The sequence below is a fragment of the Haemaphysalis longicornis genome, unplaced genomic scaffold, assembly GCF_048455015.1.
Source record: "Haemaphysalis longicornis isolate Haplotype H1 unplaced genomic scaffold, Haemaphysalis longicornis Haplotype H1 scaffold_11, whole genome shotgun sequence".
In the NCBI taxonomy this organism is placed as follows: domain Eukaryota; kingdom Metazoa; phylum Arthropoda; class Arachnida; order Ixodida; family Ixodidae; genus Haemaphysalis; species Haemaphysalis longicornis.
The window spans coordinates 46,280,117-46,302,028 of NW_027526214.1; the positions used below are offsets into that span (position 1 = coordinate 46,280,117).

Genomic DNA, 21,912 nt, shown 5'->3' on the forward strand with positions numbered 1-21,912 from the left:
TTTGCTCCGCTTTTTCTTGTGCCCACTACGTCAATGTAACTTTACCTTTTCGTTTTTGAGCTTCAGAACAGGCCTGTTAGAGGAATGTTGCTGTGGGCGACACGTGCAATTTCAATTGTGGGGTTATTGCTTTTCTTTTGGTCTGAGTTTGGGTGCTTTCCTTCCCTTTTTTTTTGTTTTCTGCTTTTTTTTCTATTTTTTCCTAGACCAGTTATTCTCCACCCTCTCTACCTTCTCTTTAGACCTGATGGTTTCAGATAGTTTCTAAAAAGGACCCCACTCTCACCGCCTGGTCTGCTTTCACCGGTTCTTAGAACGTTTCGGTATGCCGTGCGTAGGGTCAACAAACCCCCGCTCATTCTTTCCAAAAATTCCTGGAATATCACCTCCCGCCTGACTTCCCTGTGACCTACCTCGCAGCTCAAAATATACAACCTTCTTTCCCACTCACTATCTTCCCGACATACTCCCAAACCAATCCGCTCTCAATTTCAATTCCTTCTTTTCTTCTCTCCTCACACCGGGGACTTAACCCTAAATTAAAGCGTGCCAGCCAGGCGAGGGATTGCCAGAGGAAAGCAAGTCTCTTGGCTGAAACGTAGGCAACAATCGTGTTTTTACCTTGTTTGAAGTTTTTGTTTTCTTGTATATATATATATTTGTATAATTGAATTTTTTTTGTTTAAATGATACATACCAAGCAAGAAAATGTTGGGCCAATAGCCGAAGCTAGTGGAGGCTCATATAAAAATGCGCTCCACGCAAAACACATTACCACGAGATTTACGCTAGTAATTTTAAAACGAGTAAATACACATCAGCATCTATGTACAGATACCCATACGGACACATGAAATCATTCTCCAGAGATATATACACATACATATACATACACATCGATACATATACACATACATACACAACACATATAGACATATATGCACAACATGTATACACATATACTTAGTGCACTCTTATATTTAATCATACAGGCATATATTTACCCGTGCATACATGAAATTGTACATGAATATATGCCAGTATCTGTGTACATGCACGCATACATGACAGGCAGACACATAAACTACTAGATAAATGGTTCCCATGTACACATAAAATTGCATGTGAATATGCCGGTATATTTGTATACACACAAGCATGTTCTCTTCATGTGTATACACATCGCAAACTGGATGCAAGTACTGCATATTCACAAAAGAACAGCACTCAAGAGCAAGCCGCACACTGTAATGATAGGAAATACTTGGCATGACAGTTCGCCAAGGCACATATAGGAAACGCACCATTTTTATAGTTAACACTGAAAAAAATTTTTTACTCTAAACACAAAATTACGAGATACTTTACTTTCCTGTGGGATCGTGTTCCATACTTTTACTCGTGGTTATTTTGCGGTTATTTCTATTTATTGGTAGGTAAGGTTCCCATGGTTGGCATGGCGAGTATTTCTCGCGGTAACTGTGAACAGGTCGGCTGGAATCGGGTAGTTGTTGTGTATAACCTTATTTATTTTAATTGCAACTTTCATTTCAGCAGTCAGCGCCAAGGGAAGAATCTGTAGTTCGCGAAATAGCGGGGCACTTGGGGCGCAACACGGTGATGAAGTTATGGTGCATAAAACACGCTTCTGCAATCGAACCAGAGGTTCGAAATGTGTTCTGAATTTAAATGCCCATGATTCGAAACAGTAAGTGAGGTGACAGTTGAACAGGGTAAAATAAATTTCTTTTATTATAGTATCACTAAAATCGATTCTAGTTCATAGCAATACGAATCATATAAAGGCAGGTTTCGAACAAACACTTTCAATGTTTGCTTCATAATTCAATTGCGAATCTAGTGTGACACCAAGGTAATATTGCAGTCTACTTTTTACAGTTCGCAGTTGTCATTGAATATTTTGGTGGTTGTATCCATTGCAGACCTCGGTTTCGATTGAAAAACAAAATATTATCTGTTTTGGTTCCATTTATTTTTAGTGTATACCCTTATACCAATGAGAAATACGCGGTCATTCTACATTAGCAATAGCTTCTTCCGTAGCTGTTGCTTTCTCTGTTAATATTATCCCAGTATCGTCGGCGTAAGATACAGCCTGAGAACATGTTACTATGCTGGGAAATTTATTTGTGTAAAGAGAAAAAGAAATATGCCCCAGCACTGACCCTTGTGGCATTCAATATTATTAGCCGAGAAGGAAGATTTGTAGTTGTCAAGTGAAACGTATTGGTTTCTGCCAGACATGTAACTCGAAAATAGGTCATACGTGGAATTCTTGAACCCAAAGATTCGCAATTGTCTATTATTATAGCGTCATATGCAGTATCAAATGCCTTGTTTAGGTCCAAAAAAAACTACCAAGGCCGTGTCACCATTGTGCAAAGAGGTGTGTATTTTTGGGTTAATTCTATTACAGCGGTGGACGTCGACCTATTTGCCCTAATCCTATCATGGCTGCTCGTAATTATATAATTCTGAACAAAATATTATTGCAATTGAACAGCAATTAGTTTTTCAAATACAGTGTTTACGACACTGAACACTGAAATTGAACGATAACTTTCAGCGTCATTGACGTCTTCGGCTTTATATACAGGAACAACTTAGTGTTAAATGTTGGGGTGCAAAAGTTGGGGTGCAACACTCATATAGAACGCATGGTTAAAAATTTTAGTAGCACTGGAGCAAGGACGTCGATGCTATCTTTTAATGTCCTAACGGTTATCCCATCGTGTCCAGTAGCTTTTTCGTTTACCAAGCTTGTAACTACAGATATCAGTTCGCCATAGGTGACGTCACGCAGTGAAACGTGTGCTGCAATTGCGGTAAACTTATTTTAAATGAGGTAGGGGGTATGTCACGAACTAATTCCTTACCAATGTTTCAAAGAACATGTTAAATTCTTCTGCTTTGTCCGAGTTAACTATGTCCGGGTGATGTTTTTCTCAGCATGGCGTCCCATTACGTTGTTAATTACATTTTGTGGTTGTTTGGTGTGTCCGTTCGCAGGTTGCATCAGTGACATCTAGAATTGTTTTTTTTTTGCTTCCTGGTCATGCCAACCCCAAGGTTGCGGGAACCATGGAAACACTGAATATAGTCGGGGTTATTTTTGTGCTTTTTCTACCAATGGTACCAAGTATCCTTTTCAGTGATTGCCTCAAGTATCAAGTGGGTCATCCAGGGACAGAGCGGTTCAGTGTATTTGTTAGTACTATGCGTAGTACATTCGTCCATTGCGCGTTTTAGAAACTCGATCACCTTTGAGTGTTCTTTGTGGACGTCAGAATCAAATATATTAGTTGTGTTTATATCGGCCATTTTTCTTTGAAGCGTTGTGTAGTTAGTTTGTCATTTGCCAGTAGCATGATTTATGGTAACGGAGGACTGTTTTTGCTCAAACGCGCAAACACTGGTGAGTGGTCAGTATTGGCTACGTCATAAACACCAGTACAAATGTATCCTCATTGCTCAGGATATGGACGATGCACGTGGAGGAAGTGCCAGTAGTTGTCGTAAGTTTAGAAATTACGTATTTGTAATTGTACGACTGTAATAAACGGAGGTTGCCTATATTCTGGTTATGAGAAGTGTCTAGAATAAAGTCACCGCGAATTATAACCGGGCCTTTGTGAATCTGGCTTAAATTGCCTAAAATGGTTTCCATTAAACCTAAGATCTGCGCCACACTAGAATTTGGCGCCCGATACAGCGCGCCAACAACTATGCCATCGTCTATTCCGAAAAAAAGGATTCCAGTGCTTGATCGCTTATCACCACGTCATTCCAAACAGTGTACTGCAAGTATGACTTATTGTAAAGGGCAACGCCCCCTCCTGGTGAGCGGCTGTTTCTGGAACTGCAAATGGCGCTGTATCCAGTGATAGCAAACTTTTTACCTGCTTTAAACCAGGTTTCCCATAAGACACTACCATCGAACGTGAAACTGTGCTTGGCTAAAAATGCGCAAAGCAAGTCTTGATTTTTTCTGAACACTGTGTATGTTGCAATGAACCATAGAAAAACTCTGATTTTTTGTTGTGTGTCGTTCACTTGATTAATAGAGAACATTCTTGTGCAAAAAGTCGAAAGTACTAGCGGCTTTGTTTAACGAGTTGGAGCAACCTTTTTTGGAGATCCTCCTCGGATACTCTACATATGACTTGTGAATTTTTTGTTTTCCTCATGAGGATTTTCCCTTCAGCCACCTACGCAAACGTCGAGCTCTTGTCACATTTAGCCTAGAAGAACCTTGCTCTGTGCGCCAAGGTGATCGTTAACATATATTGAATTATTTGACTCCAGAACTATCACGGACATTCTGAGCCTTTGCTTTCGGCTTTGAGCATGAACTGGTACGGCCTCTCTCTCAAAATAAACTTGACAAGAATGTTCAGTTTTTTGTTGTCTTTTGTAGGGACACGGCGGATAGCGTAAATATTCTTAACGCTCATTTCGGTTTCCGAACAACCGGCGACTATCAGCATGATTTCCGGCAGCGGCTCCTCAGCGCTCGGCGGCACACCTTTGATTTCTATGTTGTTCCTGCGGCTGTACTGCTTCAATTGTATTTTCCCTTGCCTCATCTCTCTATGTTGTACTATAAGCTGCTTCCCGTCAGCACGGTCTTCTAGCTGCTTCTGTTTCACTGCCCAAACGTCGCGACACACACTTTCAACGTTAGTCCTAAGTTGTCCAAACTTCATGCTCATATCCCTCATAGGTTTCATGAAATCCTGTATTTCGTTGTGGGAAGCCCTATAGATGGCGGCAACAGACTGGATGTCTGCCCTTATACAAGTGGTCACCTGTTCAAGTCAAGAGGTCAAATCCACAATGTCTTTAAGCAGTTCTTTTACAGATCCAGCGGGCTTTTCCGCCATTAACACTGATCGCTGCGAGTGGATTTGCGTCACTGGCCATGATGAGTCATATTGTGTAAAAATTCTAATATGAACGCTTGGCAAGAAAACAGAAATCGCGTCACAAATTTGCGGAGCGACCAAGGAGCACATAGGCAACTCTGCGTGCAATCGAATCACAATTGTTTGCACGTACCTGGAATTAAAAAGAAAATTCAGCTTCGTGGTGTTGCTTTTGGCTGCCTAGACTGCTCTCGAATTTTTTTTATTTATATATATATATATATATATATATATATATATATATATATATATATATATATATATATTGCTGCCATGGGGAAGAGGAACTTTTAAAATTTATAACCACTTTCAACAACGCCCACGAGAACATTTCGTTCTCCCAATTATATTCCGCATCTGCCAATAATTTTCTCGGTGTTACATTAGGATATCGGACAAGAAGTTTGTGACTTCAGTTTACAGCAATCCAATGGACCGACACCAAAACTTGCATTCCAAAGGCAACAACGTTAAAAACTTTAAACTCGGCTTACCATACAGCCAATCTCTGCGGTTTAGAAGAATATGCTCTGACCTAGCTGGCTTTGCCTGTAACTGTCAAAAACTAACTAATGATATAACACGACAACAATACCCTCCGTCTGTCATCACTGATGCCATTAGAAAGTCTGAAAAACAGGACTGCTGCCGCCTGATAACTGACTCAAAAGCCAAATCTTTGAATACAACCCCCAACCTTATTCCAACATATGCCGCTTCATCCTCCAACGTTAGCTGCATACTCATAAAGCACCACAACATTTTACTTCAAAGCGAATGGTGGCGAAGTGTTTTCCTCGAGCCTCCCCGCATCGTGTACCAACGTGCGAGGCACATCAGAGGTATTGTAGCATCATCTGTCAACAGCCCCAGTTTCACAGACAGCAGACCGTGTAATAAGCCTAGGTGCAAAGTGCGCCCCATGATGGCTAAAGACTCTATCGCCACCAGCACTACGTCTTCATTCTCTTTCGAGATAAGACGAAACTTTGACTGCCACAGCGCCAACATTGTTCACCTTCTTTAATGCACCATATGCCACACCCAGTACATTGGTCAAACTGAGAATCCGTTAAGAATGAGAATCAACAACCACCTTTTACACATAAAGTCCCTGCCACGCCTTCACCTATGTAAACATGTAAATAATCTAGGCCACCCCTTCCACGCATTCACAGCCACGGGGATTCAGTCCAATTTCAAAAGGCATTATGACTGTGAAGCCCGTGAATCATGCCTTACAAGTTTAACACTGTCATGCTCGGCATAAATGAAAACACAGGCCGATTGTTTTACGCGCCCAATCAGGCAGCGGAGAAGGCTGATGCAGCGAACCACTGAGAGACTTTGTTCTCAACGAGAAGCGTGTTACCCTTTTTTCCCCTCTCTCTTTTTTAAATCTTTGTACAGGGTACTGTGTACGTAATGCAGTTTGCACTGTGGCTGTACTGCTTTGGTATTGTTGCCGTACCATATAGGCACGAATGTACATGGATTTCACCGTTGTGCCCCTTGCTTTATTTTATGTTATTTTTGGTTAATATTATAAGTTATAATATTTTGCGTATTTTTGCGCTGAACAGTTCCTATTGGGAGTATGATCTTGCATGAATGATCTTAGAGAACTTCATGGGGCACTGTATACCACCCTTTTTTATGTCTCATGTTGCCTTATGTCCACTTATTTTTTCTCTATTTCTGTAATCTGCTTAAATAAGCCTTACTTTGCATTTTATTGTCCTTACATTTCATGACCTCGCCTTTCTGCGTCCGCCTCATGGACGGCTGTCACGTTTTACGCTGGAAAAGGTTTCCGCGTTTTCACTTGATGTGAACACGCGTGCCATTAGGGGCTTTCTTGGAACCTCTTTCATCCCCGCATTTCCCTCTGCTGCAGTTCCCGTGCCCCTCCCGGGAAAAAACTTCCCTCTACTGTCTCAATCCCCTCTTCATCCCTTCCGCCTTTTTTGCGCGTGCACGTGTGTGTGTTAACACTTGCACCAGGCGTCCGGAATCAACACTGGGCTCTCCCAGCCTTTTTTCCTAACCAGTCAACTCGCAGTCAAAAAACGAGCAGGAAACCGGCCCCTCCTTGTCCCTCAGTTTCTTGCTTTCCAGCATAAACTTCAGTGCCATGCAACGCTTTCCTGCTATCCTGTAGCCTCGCTTGTTTTGATTACGCTCCCCTTCCCCTCTGTTCCCCGGCACCATTTCCACGCCTCATCGCCCCCCAGTTGTGGTTCTTCGTATCCTTCTGTGTAGCGTAGAACCTACGTTTTGCTTGATACATCTTGTTGCCCCGCACACAATAAAATGTACATACAGCCAACTGATCTACACTATCTGTATCTTTGAAAAGACCGGTCTCCGGTCTAAACAACGTAAGAATAAATATTTTTATGTTTTCAAATTGACTTTCATATCGCAAATATATAGGTATATATATACAGGGTGCCCAGCTATCATGCACCAAGGTTTAAAAAAAGATTAATGGCGTAACTCGAAGAAAACCTAGTGCATAATATTTGCAGTACTGTGGAGAAGCGGGCAGCATTTTTTTCGTTAATGAGACCTAACTAATTAATTGTAATTAATTATCTAACTCGAGAAGTACTGTCCTAATCACTAAAGTGTCAATGAGGCACTTGTAGGTACCCACGAGGGGCATCTAACTGCGGTATTTTCAGCGACGAACTAATTGCGTACTCATTTATTCTGACTGGTAAAGAAAACCCGCGAAATATGAAAAATACAAGGTGACGGCACCTCCGCGCGCATTAGCGCGCACCGTAAAGCAGTGCCCTCAAACAGGCTGCCTCTGAGTTAGCCAGAATGAAATAAACAAAAGAAAGAAAGAATAAATCGCGACCGAGTTGGTGCCTTATCTGCACACGCGCCCCGCGAATCTTGCTGCTGTTGCTCTTTCCATGCATGCGATTATCAAGGTGATGCGCTGTCTCTTCAGGCGGGTGACAGGCGAAGCAGTTGCTTTCAATCAGCTTATTTGGGGACGCTACTTTACAATGCGCGCGGAAGTGCGGTCACGTGGTATTTTTCATATTTCGCGGGTTTTCTTTATCAGTCAGAATAAATGAGTACGCAATTAGTTCGTCGCTGAAAATACCGCAGTTAGATGCCCATCGTGGGTACCTACAAGTGCCTCATTGACACTTCTGTGATTAGAACCGTACTTCTCGAGTTAGATAATTAATTACAATTAATTAGTGAAGTATCATTAACGAAAAAATTACTATCCGCTTCTCCACAGTACTGCAAACATTACGCACTAGGTTTTCTTCGCGTAACGCCATTGCTCTTTTTTTAAATCTTGGTGCATGATAGCTGGGACACCCTGTATATATATATATATATATATGTGTGTGTATATATATATATATATATATATATATATATACCAAAAGACTAACTTCGAACAAGATAAAAGCAGGATTATGGCCTACGTTTCAGCAAACAGACTTGAAGGAAAGAAGAAAGTGAAATTGAGCAAGCTGATTGGTTTGGGAGGATGTTGGAGGAGATATTGAGGGGGAAAGAAGGTTGTATATTTTGAGCTGCGAGGTAGGTCACTGGGAAGTCAGGCGGGGGGGGGGGTGTAATTCTGGCATTTTTTGCAAACAACGGTTGAGAGGGTGTTTGTTGACGCGCCGCAGGTGCATGCCGAAAGGGTATCAGAACCGCTGGAAGCAGACCAGGTGGTGAGAGTGGGGTCCTTATCATAAACTATCTGCAAGCCTCAGGACAAAAAAGAAAGTAGAGCAGGGTGGAAATGAAGAGGTCTAGATAAAGGAAAAAAAGAAAGAGAAAAAGAAAGACAAAAAAAAACAGGGAGGGAAAGTACACAAACCCACAAACAAAAGAAAGAGCGATAACCCGACAGTTGAGAAGGCAGGTGTCGCTTAGGGCAACATCCCTGGAGGAGGCTTGTCCTGAAACTTAAAAACAAAAAGATAAAGTTAGAGTGACGTCTGGGTGACAAGACAAAGGGGAGAAAAAATGGAGAAATAAAATAAATACAATGAAATTCCAAAAGCAAAGGTTTGGGGATGCGGGTGCGTATTATCAGGAAGCACGGGAAAGAAAACAAAAGTTATCAGGTGAGCAGGTACACAGCAGAGTGAACGGTGATAGGGTTTGAATAAAGTATATGCAAGACAATGCTTAATGCTGCATTCCCGGCGAATATCAGAAGGATTCCAAGTTGACCCTAGACGCATTTATTCCAGCAGGTTCTATGGAGTTGAATTTGTGAATTTGTGAGTTGAATTTGTGAGTTGAATTTGTCCCTTGGAGACTTAAAATTTGACTGAATATATAAAACTTGAGGTCATTAAAACTGTGGCCTGGTTGATTGAAATGCTAAGCTACAGCTATGGAGAATTTGCTAACAGTATCTGAGTATCTGCCCGGTGACTATTAAGCCGTAGGCTCATAGGTTGACTCGTTTCGCCTATATACTGTTCGTAGTTTTTCTTTGCACTTGTTCTCTACCATCTTCAAAATTCTCACTATATATATATATATATATATATATATATATATATATATATATATATATATATATATATATATATATATATATATATATATATATATATATATATACATACATATATACATATATATAGTTAAGAGAAAAGGTTCCTGGCTATAAGGTTAGCTGTACGATAGAGAAGTCAAACTGAAAAACATAACAACATTTATTCTAACGTTTCGACCGGGGGCCGGTCTTTTTCAAAGATACAGATAGTGCAGATCAGTTGGGTTTAAATACATTTCAGTTGTGGGCGGGGCAAGATGTATCAAGCAAAAAAACGTAGGCTCTACGCGACACAAAAAAGCATACGAAGCCGCAGAACGCAAAAGGTGGGGACGAGAAACTTCTAACATTTATCACCGCTTTCAACAACGCCCACGAGAGCATTTCATTCTCCCACTCGTATTCCGCATCTGCCATCAACTTTCTCGATGTATCAGTGAGGATATCGGACAACAAGCTTGTGACCTCAGTGTACAGGAAGCCAACGGACCGACACCAGTAATTGCATTTCAAAAGCAACCACGTCAAACAAAGTAAACTCGGCATACCATACAGTCAGTCTCTGCGTTTCAGAAGGATATGCTCAAACCCAGCTGATTTTGCCTCTAACTGTCAACAACTAACTCATGACGTAACACGACAACAATACTCACCGTTTGTCATCAGTGATGCTATAAGGAAGTTTGAGAAACAGGACCACCGCCACCTGATAACTAACTCAAAATCCAAATCTTTGAATACGACCCCCAACCTTATTCTAACATATGCCGCTTCGTCCTCCAGCGTAAATTTCATACTCAGACAGCACCACAACATTCTACTTTAAAGCGAAAGGTTGCGAAGGGTTTTCCCTCAGCCTCCCCGCGTCGTGTACCGACGTGCGAGAAACATCAGGGATATTGTAACGTCATCTAAGGTCAACACCCCCAGCTTCACAGGAAGCGGACCCTGCAATAAGCCTAGGCGCAAACTATGCCCCATGATGAATAAAGCCTCTGTCGCCACTAGCACCACGTCTTCATTCTCTTTCCAGATAAGAGGAAACTTTGACTGTGACAGCACAAACATTGTCTACCTTCTTGAATGCACCATATGCCACGCCCAGTACGTTGGTCAAACTGAGAATCCGTTTAGAATGAGAATCAACAACCACCGAGCCCACATAAAGTCCCTACCACACCACCCCTATCTAAACATGTAAATAACCTTGGCCACCCTTTCCACGCATTCACAGCCACAGTGCTTCAGTCCAATTTCAGAGCGCATTATGATCGTGAAGCCCGTGAATCGTACCTTATTTACAAGTTTAGCACAGTCTTGAGCGGCATAAATGAAAACACAGGCCGATTGTCTTGCCTGCCCAATCAGGCACCGGAGAAGGCTGGTGCAGCGAGCAACTGAGAAAATTTGTTCAGATTGAGAAACGTTCTTACTTTTTTTTGTGTACATATTGTACTTTGTACTGTGTCAGTGTATTGCTTGTGTGTAGTTGCCATACCACATGTACATAGATTTCACCATAGTACCCCTTGCTTTATATTTTTTTTCTTTATTTGTATGAATATTATTTTGTGTCCTTTTGCACTGAAAATTGCTATCGGGTAGATAAAACCGCTTGTCCTTTCTTCGGTGATATTCTGTTTATAGTTTTTTCTGTGTGCTGTATGCGGGTATGTAAAGAAATATGATCTTGCGTGAATGCTCTTCAAAAACTTCATGTGGCACTGTATATCTCCTTTTTTCTAAGTGTTTTTACCCTTATGTCCATTTATATTCGGTATTTTTGTGATCAAGCTTAAATTAACGTTACTTTGCATTGTATTGTCTTTGCATTGCATGAGCTCGTGGACGCCTCGTGGCCGGCTCCCACGTTTTTCGCAAGAAAACGTTTCCGCGATTTCACGCCATGTGAAACCACGTGTCGCTTGGTCTTTTCTTCGAACCTCTTTCATCCCCGCACCCCCCCCCCCCCCTCTGCGGTTTCCGCGCCCCTCCCGCTAATCCCAATCCCCCTCTTCCTTCCCTCGTTTTCTTTTTTCTTTTTTTCCTTTGTTTATGTGCGTTAACGCTTGCACTAGGCATCCGTAATTACCTCTGGACTCTCTCACCCTTTTCTCCTCACCAGTCAATCTCCTCTAATTCTTTGCATATTTTCTGTATTTTTGAAACTCTCACACCCTGCAGGTTGCCCTACCAGGCACCTGCCGCCAGAAACAAGTCAACAAACGAGCTAAAACGAGCCCCTCCTTAGTTCTCACCTTCTTGCTTTACCGTAATGACTTCAGTACCTTGCAATGCTTTCCTCTTATCCTATAGCTTCGCCTGCCTTCATTAGCCCCCTTTCCCCTCTGTTCCCCAGCAGCGCTCCAACAGCCGCTATTCCACCCCCCTTTTTTTCCACCTTTTGCGTTCTGCGGCTTCGTATGCTTTTTTGTGTCGCGTAGAGCCTACGTTTTTTTGCTTGATACATCTTGCCCCGCCCACAACTGAAATGTATTTAAACCCAACTGATCTGCACTCTCTGTATCTTTGAAAAAGACCGGCCCCCGGTCGAAACGTTATATCAAATGTTGTTATGTTTTTCAGTTTGACTTCTCTATCGTATATATATATATATATATATATATATATATATATATATATATGTATTATTATTTATATTTAAATATATATATATATATATTTCGGATCGTGGGTTCGGATCCCACCTGGCGGGCATTTTTTCTTCACTTTCTTTCTTTCTTTCCAAATTCTTAATCTGTTTCAATGATCTACCACATCCTCCCCTTTGCTTTCCGAGGTTTTCTCGACTGCCAACCCTTATTTCTGTGTTATATATATATATATATATATATATATATAATCAGAAAATGGCAAATGAGGGCCTCCGTGAAATAAGAGAGAAAATAAGGTTTGGCAGTAAAGAAAACCTCGGAAAGCAAAGGGGAGGTTGTGGTGTGTCATAGAAAGAGATGAAGAATTTTTTTAGCCGAAAAAAAAGTTGTGAAAAAATGCCCGCCACGTGGGATCCAAACCCCCGACTTACAGAATAGCGGTCCGGTGCTATAACCACTACGCTACCGGCGGGGCTGTTTCGTCAGCACTTTCTCGGTTTTTTATGTTAAGGTATTTTTGTTTCCTGCAATTGCGGGAGGTAGCCAGCGCCACTCGGACTACTCGGGGTGAAGGGGACCTTCTTTTTAACCCCCGGTTCGTGACTCGAGTGTCTACGACATGTCGAGAGTGGTCGACCACCGTTGAACCCTCTTAAGGTCCCTTTGGCACCAGGACTGCCAGAACAGAGGCCTTCGCTGATCATGGAGCGAATCATAAAATGGGAAATGAGGGGCTCCGTCAAATAAGACAGAAATTAAGGTTTGGCAGTCAAGAAAACCTCGGAAAGCGAAGGGGAGTTTGTGGTGGGTCATAGAAAGAGATGAAGAATTTTTTTAGTCAAAAAGAAAGTGGTGAAAATATGCCCGCCGGGTGGGATCCGAACCCACGACCTCAAGAATATATACATATATATATATATATATATATATATATATATATATATATATATATATATATATATATATATATCAGGTAAGAAGTTCCGGACTACCGTAGCAATAGGTCAAAACGTGGGTGTAGAGACTTGAAAAACACTGAACAAGGGTTTTATGGTTCTCAACAGTTCCGAAAGGAGAACCTTTCTTCTTCAGGGGTTATTTTAGAATAGACAGAAAAACGCTTATACAAACTTTGCTTCCGAGGGCTTCCCTTTCTCCTCACCCACGTCAATGAGAGGTCTCGGGGAGAGTAAAAGAGGGGGACAAAAAGAATAACAGGTTCCAACTATACTACAGAAGGTGGGAAAAAGCAAGAAAAGAGGAATGGAAAGAGGAAAGTTGTAAATGGGATGGAGGCAAAGTTGCGGTATTGATAGACAGAAAACATAAAGTTCAACCACTGTGCGTCTACACAGAAAACGGCGTGCTGTGTCTGCGTGCGGAAAGAAAGAGAGACATACATAAAATTTGGAGAGTCGAAGCTCGAAAGCGTGAACGAAAATTCTGTGGATGGCAGAGAAGCATGCCAACCTCTGCCTACATGAGATCAATGGTAAAAAAGAACGAAAAAGAGGCATTTGTTATGGCGGTGTGAGACCGTCGTTAGACAAAGACAGGAACCACATGGCCGCAGGTGCCCGAAGGAAGCTGATCGGGAAACGAAACATTCGTAAAAAAGGATCACTGAGTCCCAAATGCGCGGAGACTCGTACGGGTCCGTCTGAGTGAAATGGTTCGGAAAGTTTGAGTAGAAAACGATTTACGCCTTGGAAAGAACCACAGGCGGAGCCGCATTTATCACCTCACCGCCACCGGAGGGGCAGTCGCCACGCCAACCGTCCCGCACAGCCACACCCCCCCAACAACCCCCTCGTCTCAGAGATTCCGGCACAACGTGGTTCCCGTCAGGGGTGAAGGATGTGCTCTACGAGCTTAAAAGAGACAAAAAACAAGGGGAAGAAAAGAACAAAACAATTGGATGATTATTTGTTGCGCACTCCCTCATAACAACTCAGGGTGGTTACGCCAGTTTCGAAAGCAACTCAATCTCCTTTTGGTCTTATTTATTCCTTCGGCAAACGTGCGAAATTTATTTACTAAGAAGGATTCTTTTTCTTTCTGCTCGTATGTGCTGCGGAAGCCGGACTGAATTAGGACGGCCTGTATTTTTGCAAACGAGTGACACGGGAGTCGGAGATGCCTGGACAGCGGAAGGTCAAGGAGGCCCTTCACGTGTGATTTGTGATTATTAAACCTTTTGCGGAAAGATGTTTTTGTTTGGCCGATATATTCCTCCTCACAGACAAGGCAACGGAGTTTGTAGATTACATTAGGGGTGTCAGAGTGGAGGTAGTCTTTGATTTCATATTTAAAGGTTGACCTGGTGGCCTGGGCAACATGTGGGGACAAAGTGCCGCACGGTTTGCCGCATGGCCGGCAGCCTAGAGTTCGCTCAGGTACTTCTGTTTTTGCCCTAACCAAAAAGTCCTTCAAGTTTCTGGCCCGTCTGTACGCAGCATGGGGGGGCCCGTGAAAAACAGCCCACAAGCTCTCACTCTGCCTTGTGATATTAAAATGTTGTCTCAGGATGTTGCTTACTTGGGAAGTTTTGGACGAGTACGTAAGGACTAAATTAGTCTCATGGTAGGTTTCTTTTAGGGTTTCAGTCAGAATGTCTTCTCTTTGAAAATTGCGTGCTCGGCTAATCGCATCGTCAAAAATTTCTTCTGGATAATTTTGACCAATCAGGGCGGTCTTTATTCCTCAGCATGTTTTTGGGAATCGTCCCATCCAGAGCATATCCTGCGGTACCGGTGTGCTTGTCAGTAGGGTATACTAGTTTTACAATAGCGGGGATGGCTGCTGTAGAAGTGAATATATCGTTGGCGGTCAGAGGGTTTCTTGTACATTGTTGTTGAGAATCTCCCTTGGTCCAATATGAGCGTGACATCCAAAAAATTTATTTTTTCAGTTGATATCTGATAGGACCGTTTGATTGATCGATGCAGAGAGTTGATTTCTCAGATTTATTCCCTGAGACTTGCCTCATCATCATTCCAAATGAAGATGTCATCGAGGAATCGTTTATAAATGATAGGTTTTGGACGGCATTTTACAATAAACTCTGTGTCTAATGGCGCCATAAAGATATTGGTGTATGTAGGTGCCATTCTGGTACCCATGGCTGTGCCGTTAATTTGGAGGTAGTGGCTGTTGTCGAATTCAAAATGATTGTACTCAAGGATGAGGTGGAGGAGGGTTTTCAGTGTTCCAGGGGTTATGTCCAAGCAAAAAGTAGAGTCTGCCATCCACAGTTTATTCGTTCAGGCTTTCGAGCTTCGGCTCTCCAAATTTTATGCATCTCTCTCTCTTTCCGCACGCAGACGCAGCACGCCGTTTTCTCTGTAGACACACATTGGTTGAACTTCATGCGTCTGTTTTCTGTCTATCAATGCCGCAACTTTGCCTCCTTCACATTTACAACTTTCCTCTTTCCCTTCCTCTTTTCTTGCATTTTCCCACCTTCTGTAGTATAGTTTCCACATGTTATTTTTACTCTCCCCCTCTTTTACTCTCCCCGAGAGCTTTCATTGACGAGGGTGATGAGAAAGGGAAGCCTTTGGAGGCAAAGTTTGTATAAGCGTTTTTCTGTCTATTCTAAAATAACCCCTGAAGAAAGGTTCTTCTTTCGAGACTGTTGGGAACAATAAAACCCTTGTTCAGTGTTTTCCAAGTGTCTGCAACCAAGTTTTGATATATATATATATATATATATATATTGTTACGGTGATGCTCAGGCGTCGAGGGGTGAGCTGAGGGTTTATTTAAAAAAACCTGGGTGAGGACCGTTGCTGAGCGTCGAGTCCGAGCCCTGGATACGCGAAAAGCACCTCGTTCTCTTCGTCGTCCCGGCATTTTCGCTGGCGGGATTGGCCTGTGCCATAGTCAATGCCATCTACTCTGCACAACATTCAACAAGTTATGTAGCGTTACATTTCCCCCCTCCGCAGACGAAACCCGCCGGGTGAGTCACTCAGCAGCACGAGGGTGATAAGTCTTTAGCCGGGCGACGTGCACAAGTTGGGTCTTGCTGGACCGGCGACCATGTGTTGTGAGGCGCGAAATGACGTAGGTCACGTCGCTTACACGGTCGAGAATAACGAATGGACCAGTGTAACGCGACAAAAACTTGCTACACAGTCCACGTTTCCTAAAGGGAGTCCATAACCACACCAAATCACCTTTACAGAATGATACACTGCGGTGGCGAACGTCGTATCTCTGTTTAGACCGGGTCTGTGATGCAAGGGTGCGCAGGCGAGCTAATTGGCGGGACTCTTCGGCCAGGCACAGAGTCTTGGCAACTGAGTCCTCGTCGTGCAACGAGAATGGCAGGATGGTGTCCAGAGGAGTGCGAGGATTGCGTGCGTAGACGAGGTAGAAGAGACTGTAGCCGGTTGTTTCGTGCTTGGCCGTGTTGTACGCGTAAGTTATGAAAGGCAATATTTCATCCCAGTTTTTGTGGTCTGAGGCCACGTACATTGAAATCATGTTGAGAAGTGTTCGATTTGTGCGTTCAACAAGTCCGTTGGTCTGCGGATGATACGGTGTAGCATGGCGAAACTGTGAGGTGCAAAGGCGAAGTAGCTCCTCTACAACATCCGCAATAAATTGGCGGCCACGATCACTTATAAGCACGCGCGGAGCGCCATGCCTTAGAATCATAAAATTTAGCAGGAACATAGAAACCGAGGCTGCTGAAGCTGTTCGTACAGCCGCAGTTTCTGCGTAACGCGTCAGGTGGTCCACGCAGACGATAACCCAGCGGTTTCCAGCTGGCGCCCGTGGAAGTGGGCCAACGAAATCAATCCCGACTTTCTCAAATGGAGCAGTGGGTGGATTCACAGGATGGAGGAGGCCGGGCGGTGTGGTTGCAGGACGCTTGTAGCGCTGACACTCCACACAACTGGCGACGTATTTTTCAGTCGTGCGCCGCATGTTGGGCCAGTAAAAGCGTTCTTGTACGCGGTTTAATGTGCGAGCGAAGCCAAGGTGCCCAGACGTCATGTCATCATGCATAGCACGAAGCACGCAAGGGCGCAGCCGCTCGGGTACAACGAGAAGGAACCGCGCTCCAGTCGCATTGTAGTTTGCTTTGTAGAGCAGACCATCCCGAATAGAAAAGCGGTTGGGAGGGGTGGAGTCGCGAGCAGTGGCGAAGAAGGACGCTAGCTTGGGGTCACCTTCCTGTTCTCGCCGGAACGTTTCTATGTCAGGGAATGTCTCAACGACTGCTGCAAGATAGTCGTCGAAATTGTCAGCTTCGCAGGCGGTAGATGAAACTGGGAGCCGGGAAAGGCAGTCAGCGTCGGTGTGTCGGCGGCCGCTTTTGTAGGAAACAACGAAATCATATTCTTGGAGTCTGAGGGCCCAGCGGGCGAGCCGCCCAGATGGATCACGTAGTCCAACGAGCCAGCATAAGGAGTGGTGGTCCGTAACAATTGTAAAAGGCCGTCCATAGATGTAAGGGCGAAACCTATGCACAGCGAAGATGACAGCCAAACATTCTTGCTCAGTCACTGTATAATTTTTCTCAGGTTTGCTGAGCGTGCGGCTGGCGTAGGCAATCACATGCTCAGTGCCGCGAAGTCTCTGCACAAGGACTGCTCCGATTCCGGTGCCGCTGGCGTCCGTATGCACTTCTGTAGGAGCAGAAGGATCGAAATGGCGTAGTATTGGCCCCGACGTCAGAATAAATTTCAGTTGAGAAAAGGAGGCTTCGCACTCAGATGTCCAGTAGAAAGGAGCATTTTTGCGTAACAGAGAAGACAGAGGAGATGCGAGCTCTGCAAAGTTTGGTACAAACCGACGAAAGTAGGAGCATAGCCCCAGGAAACTTCGTAGGTCACGCACAGACTTTGGCTGCTTAAACTGACTCACGGCTTCAATCTTTTGTGGATCAGGTCTAACGCCATCTTTGTCGACTAGATGCCCCAACACTAAGGTCTGGCACTCGCCGAAGCGGCATTTTTTTGAATTTAGCACAAGGCCGGCTTTTTCTAGGCAGTTCAGGACCATGTCAAGGCGGGTGTTGTGCTCTTCAAAAGTGCGTCCAAAAATTACTACGTCGTCGAGGTAGCAGAGACAAATCTCCCACTTTAAACCACGCAAAATTGTGTCCATGAACCTTTCAAATGTAGCTGGGGCATTACAAAGGCCAAACGGCATGACGTTAAATTCAAATAGCCCGTCAGGAGTCACAAAAGCCGTCTTCTCTTTGTCGGCCGGATCCATCGGAATTTGCCAGTAACCAGATCTTAAGTCAACTGACGAAAAGTAGGAGGCGGAGTGCAGACAGTCAATAACATCATCTATGCGAGGAAGAGGGTACACGTCCTTCTTTGTAATTGCGTTCAGGCGTCTGTAGTCAACACAGAATCGCCAGGAACCATCCTTCTTCTTCACCAGGATTACTGGCGCTGCCCAAGGGCTAGCTGATTCCTGTACCACTCCCTTCTGTAGCATCTCGTTGACCTGGTCTGCGACGAACTTCCTCTCGCCAGGAGAAACCCGATACGGTTTTTGCCGGAGCGGGCGGGCGGTTCCGGTGTCTATGCTGTGGCGCGTGCGAGAAGGCGGGATTTCGGTCTTGTTGCCGGGGTTGGTGGAAAAGTCAAATACTGTCGCATGCCTTGAAAGGACATGGGCTAACGCCTCCCTCTCGGCAGAAGAAAGACCTTTGTTGATCATCTTCAAAAGCTGTTCGTCACGCGTAGCGCAGTCACCCTCGAAATCGCAAGTTTCGTCACTCACTGTTGCCAGGGGTACTCTGGTATCCTTTTCAAATAGTGCAAGCCTCATCCCTAGCGGTAGAACTGTACTAGCGGCTGAGCAGTTAACTGCGCATATGGAACTGCGCCCACCGTGTACGGAAATCAAACAGTGCGGCAACAAAACATCCTTCTTGACTCAGTTCGGCAGAATGGGCTCAACAATTGCACAAAAGGAAGGCTCCACAGCACCGCATACCATGACAGGTATAAAGGACGCCGATCGGGGAGGTAGAACCATGTCTTGCGAAACACCCAAAGCGTGTTCGCTCGAACGTGAAGGTTCTTCGGCAAGTGCAGAGTAAAGAACACTGCTTACACAGAGTTCGCCAGTCGCACAATCTAACTTAGCACCACATTCTTGCAAGAAGTCAATACCGAGAATAACTTCGTCTGTAGACTTCTGAAGTACCGCAAATTCTGCTTTGAAGCTTTTGCCCCCTAATGACACATCCACAGTACAAGTACCAAGGGGCCACAACGGTTCACCGCCAACGCCTCGAAATGTGGCACTGCGATCCCAGCTGAACATTACTTTAGTCCCAAGGCTGTCTTTAAATGCCTTACTCATCACAGAAACTGTTGCCCCAGTGTCAACCAAAGCCATCGTGGGCACACCATCAATTAAAACTTCAATCTTATTTTTGACCATGTAAACGGGCAGAGGTATATTTCGTAAAGGCTGTCCGGCGACCTCACCTCCATCGGCCGCGCCGGCTAGTTTCCCGGCGGTGGCGACATTGGACGGCGCCGAGGTGATGGAGACTGGCGCTGGCGTAGAGACGGTGGAGTTAAACTTCTGTCCGAAGCGGGGGAGCCATTGCGTGGACCGGTCGGCTGGTCGTTACGTGTTGACGACAGTGGTGGATACCATCGAGTGCCAGGGTTGAGGTTATTGGGCCGAGGAAACGTGTTCGTGGGATCGTCGTTGGGTCCTTGGCGCCGACGGCGACAAAACCGCGAAATGTGGCCGACTAGTCCACATCGATAGCAGGTGGGTGGTTCGCGACGAGGATACTGCTGACCAGGCCAGAATTGCCTTCTTGGAAAACTCGAGCGATGGTGCTCTTCCGGGTAGTAGACGTGCTGTGTACGATGGGAATCACGATGAAAATCTTCCCGTGGCTGGTAGTGGTGCTCCATAGTGTACACGCCCCTTCGCTGGTAGTCGTCCACGTCGGCAACGTTGACCGACGGCCGTGAGGAGCCAAAATGTGTTGTTGAATGGCAACAAGTAGGTGACGCATCGCGGAGGCAGCTTCCGTCGCGAGAGGGTGTCCAGCAACGAGTTACGTCTCCATGCCGCAGGAGCTCCTCGCGAACGATTTGTCGGATAGTCGCAGAGAGGTCGGCAGACGAGCTGACGTCCACGCTGGCCACCGTTGTGAAGTTGGCCAGTCGGCCAAACTTGGGCGTAATTCGCCGCGCCTTCATAGTTTCAAACGTACGGCAGTGGCGAATCACATCGGTGACCCTATTCAAGTTGTCCTAACCGATAAGGAAATTATATACGTCTTCCGCGATCCCCTTGAGGACATGCGCAACTCTGTCATCTTCTGGCATGCTGGCGTCAACGATCCGGCACAGCTTGAGGATTTCCTCAATGTAAGTTGTACATGTTTCCCCGGGCACTTGCGCTCTCTGGAGAAGCGTCTGCTCGGCCCTCCTCTTCTTCGCTATCGAGTCACCAAATCCCTTCCTAATTTCTTCAACAAACCGTTCCCATGTGGTCAACGCTGCCTCGTGGTTTTCAAACCACGTCAGTGCTGTCTTGTCCAAGTAGATTTCGACGTTCGCGCGTCGGGCCACAGCGTCCCAGCGGTTATATTTACTCACTCTTTCATAATGAGCGAGCCATTCATCCACGTCTTCTCCGGCCTTCCCTGAAAATGACCGGGGTTCCCGATGGGGCTGCCAGCTGCCCGTCGGTGGTGTCTGGGAATTGCCTGCAGGCGGAGCCATCGTTTCTTGGATGGGCGGGAGGCCAGCAACGCGACGGCTTCGGCGCAGATCCAGGGACTCTGTTGTCCGCGGCGTCGTACCCCGCACCTCTCACCAAAAACTGTTACGGTGATGCTCAGGCGTCGAGGGGTGAGCTGAGGGTTTATTTAAAAAAACCTGGGTGAGGACCGTTGCTGAGCGTCGAGTCCGAGCCCTGGATACGCGAAAAGCACCTCGTTCTCTTCGTCGTCCCGGCATTTTCGCTGGCGGGATTGGCCTGTGCCATAGTCAATGCCATCTACTGTGCACAACATTCGACAAGTTATGTAGCGTTACAATATATATATATATATATATATATATATATATATATATATATATATATATATATATATATATATATATATATATATATATATACTTGTGTTTCTTAGGATTCTCAAAAAATTTTGTCACTGATTGAGTTATCCAACTGATTTTTGCTATAATATGGTACTCATACAAATGCACAGAAGCGTTTTAAGGATTTCCCCCAGCGACGCCGCTAAAAGGGCCAAATTCTTTTTTACAAATGACACGGCTAACGAGCCAAAAAGGCCTAACAGATTTTGTACACATCTAGCCAAACGGCTTCTTCAAACGGCTACATATTTCAAGGGCACATTCTGATTACGGTGTTGGAAGTCAATATTGCTGAAAATTTTAGATATTCCACAATGTTGAGAGTGAAAAGCGGTTAAATAGTTTTTTAGATAATAATTTTTTTCCACCCGCCAATTGAGATATCGAACTGATTTTTGTATATATAGGCAACTTTCTCGGGTATCTAAACACTGTTCTACAACATTTTACAATGACGCCCTTTCAATCGAGGGAAGCGTGATTTCGGGAAAACACAGTGTTTTTACAAATTCGTAAATAAGCACCCAGCCAGTTGATACCTCCTATTTGTTTTTTCTTGAAAATGCTGCCCATTTAATTGCCATAATACAATTTCAGAATTTTTTCTAACATTCGGAACAGAAGGCCACAAAGGTTTTATAATTTCTGTCCCTATGGGCGTAAAATTAATTTGAGTTTTG

The 21,912-nt window shown here is 44.5% G+C and overlaps 1 pseudogene; it reads right to left on the reverse strand.

Annotated features, from left to right (window-relative positions):
- Positions 1-20,851, reverse strand: part of LOC144160633 (uncharacterized) — an 82,605-nt pseudogene extending 61,754 nt beyond the window's left edge.
- Between the last annotated feature and the right edge of the window lie 1,061 nt (positions 20,852-21,912).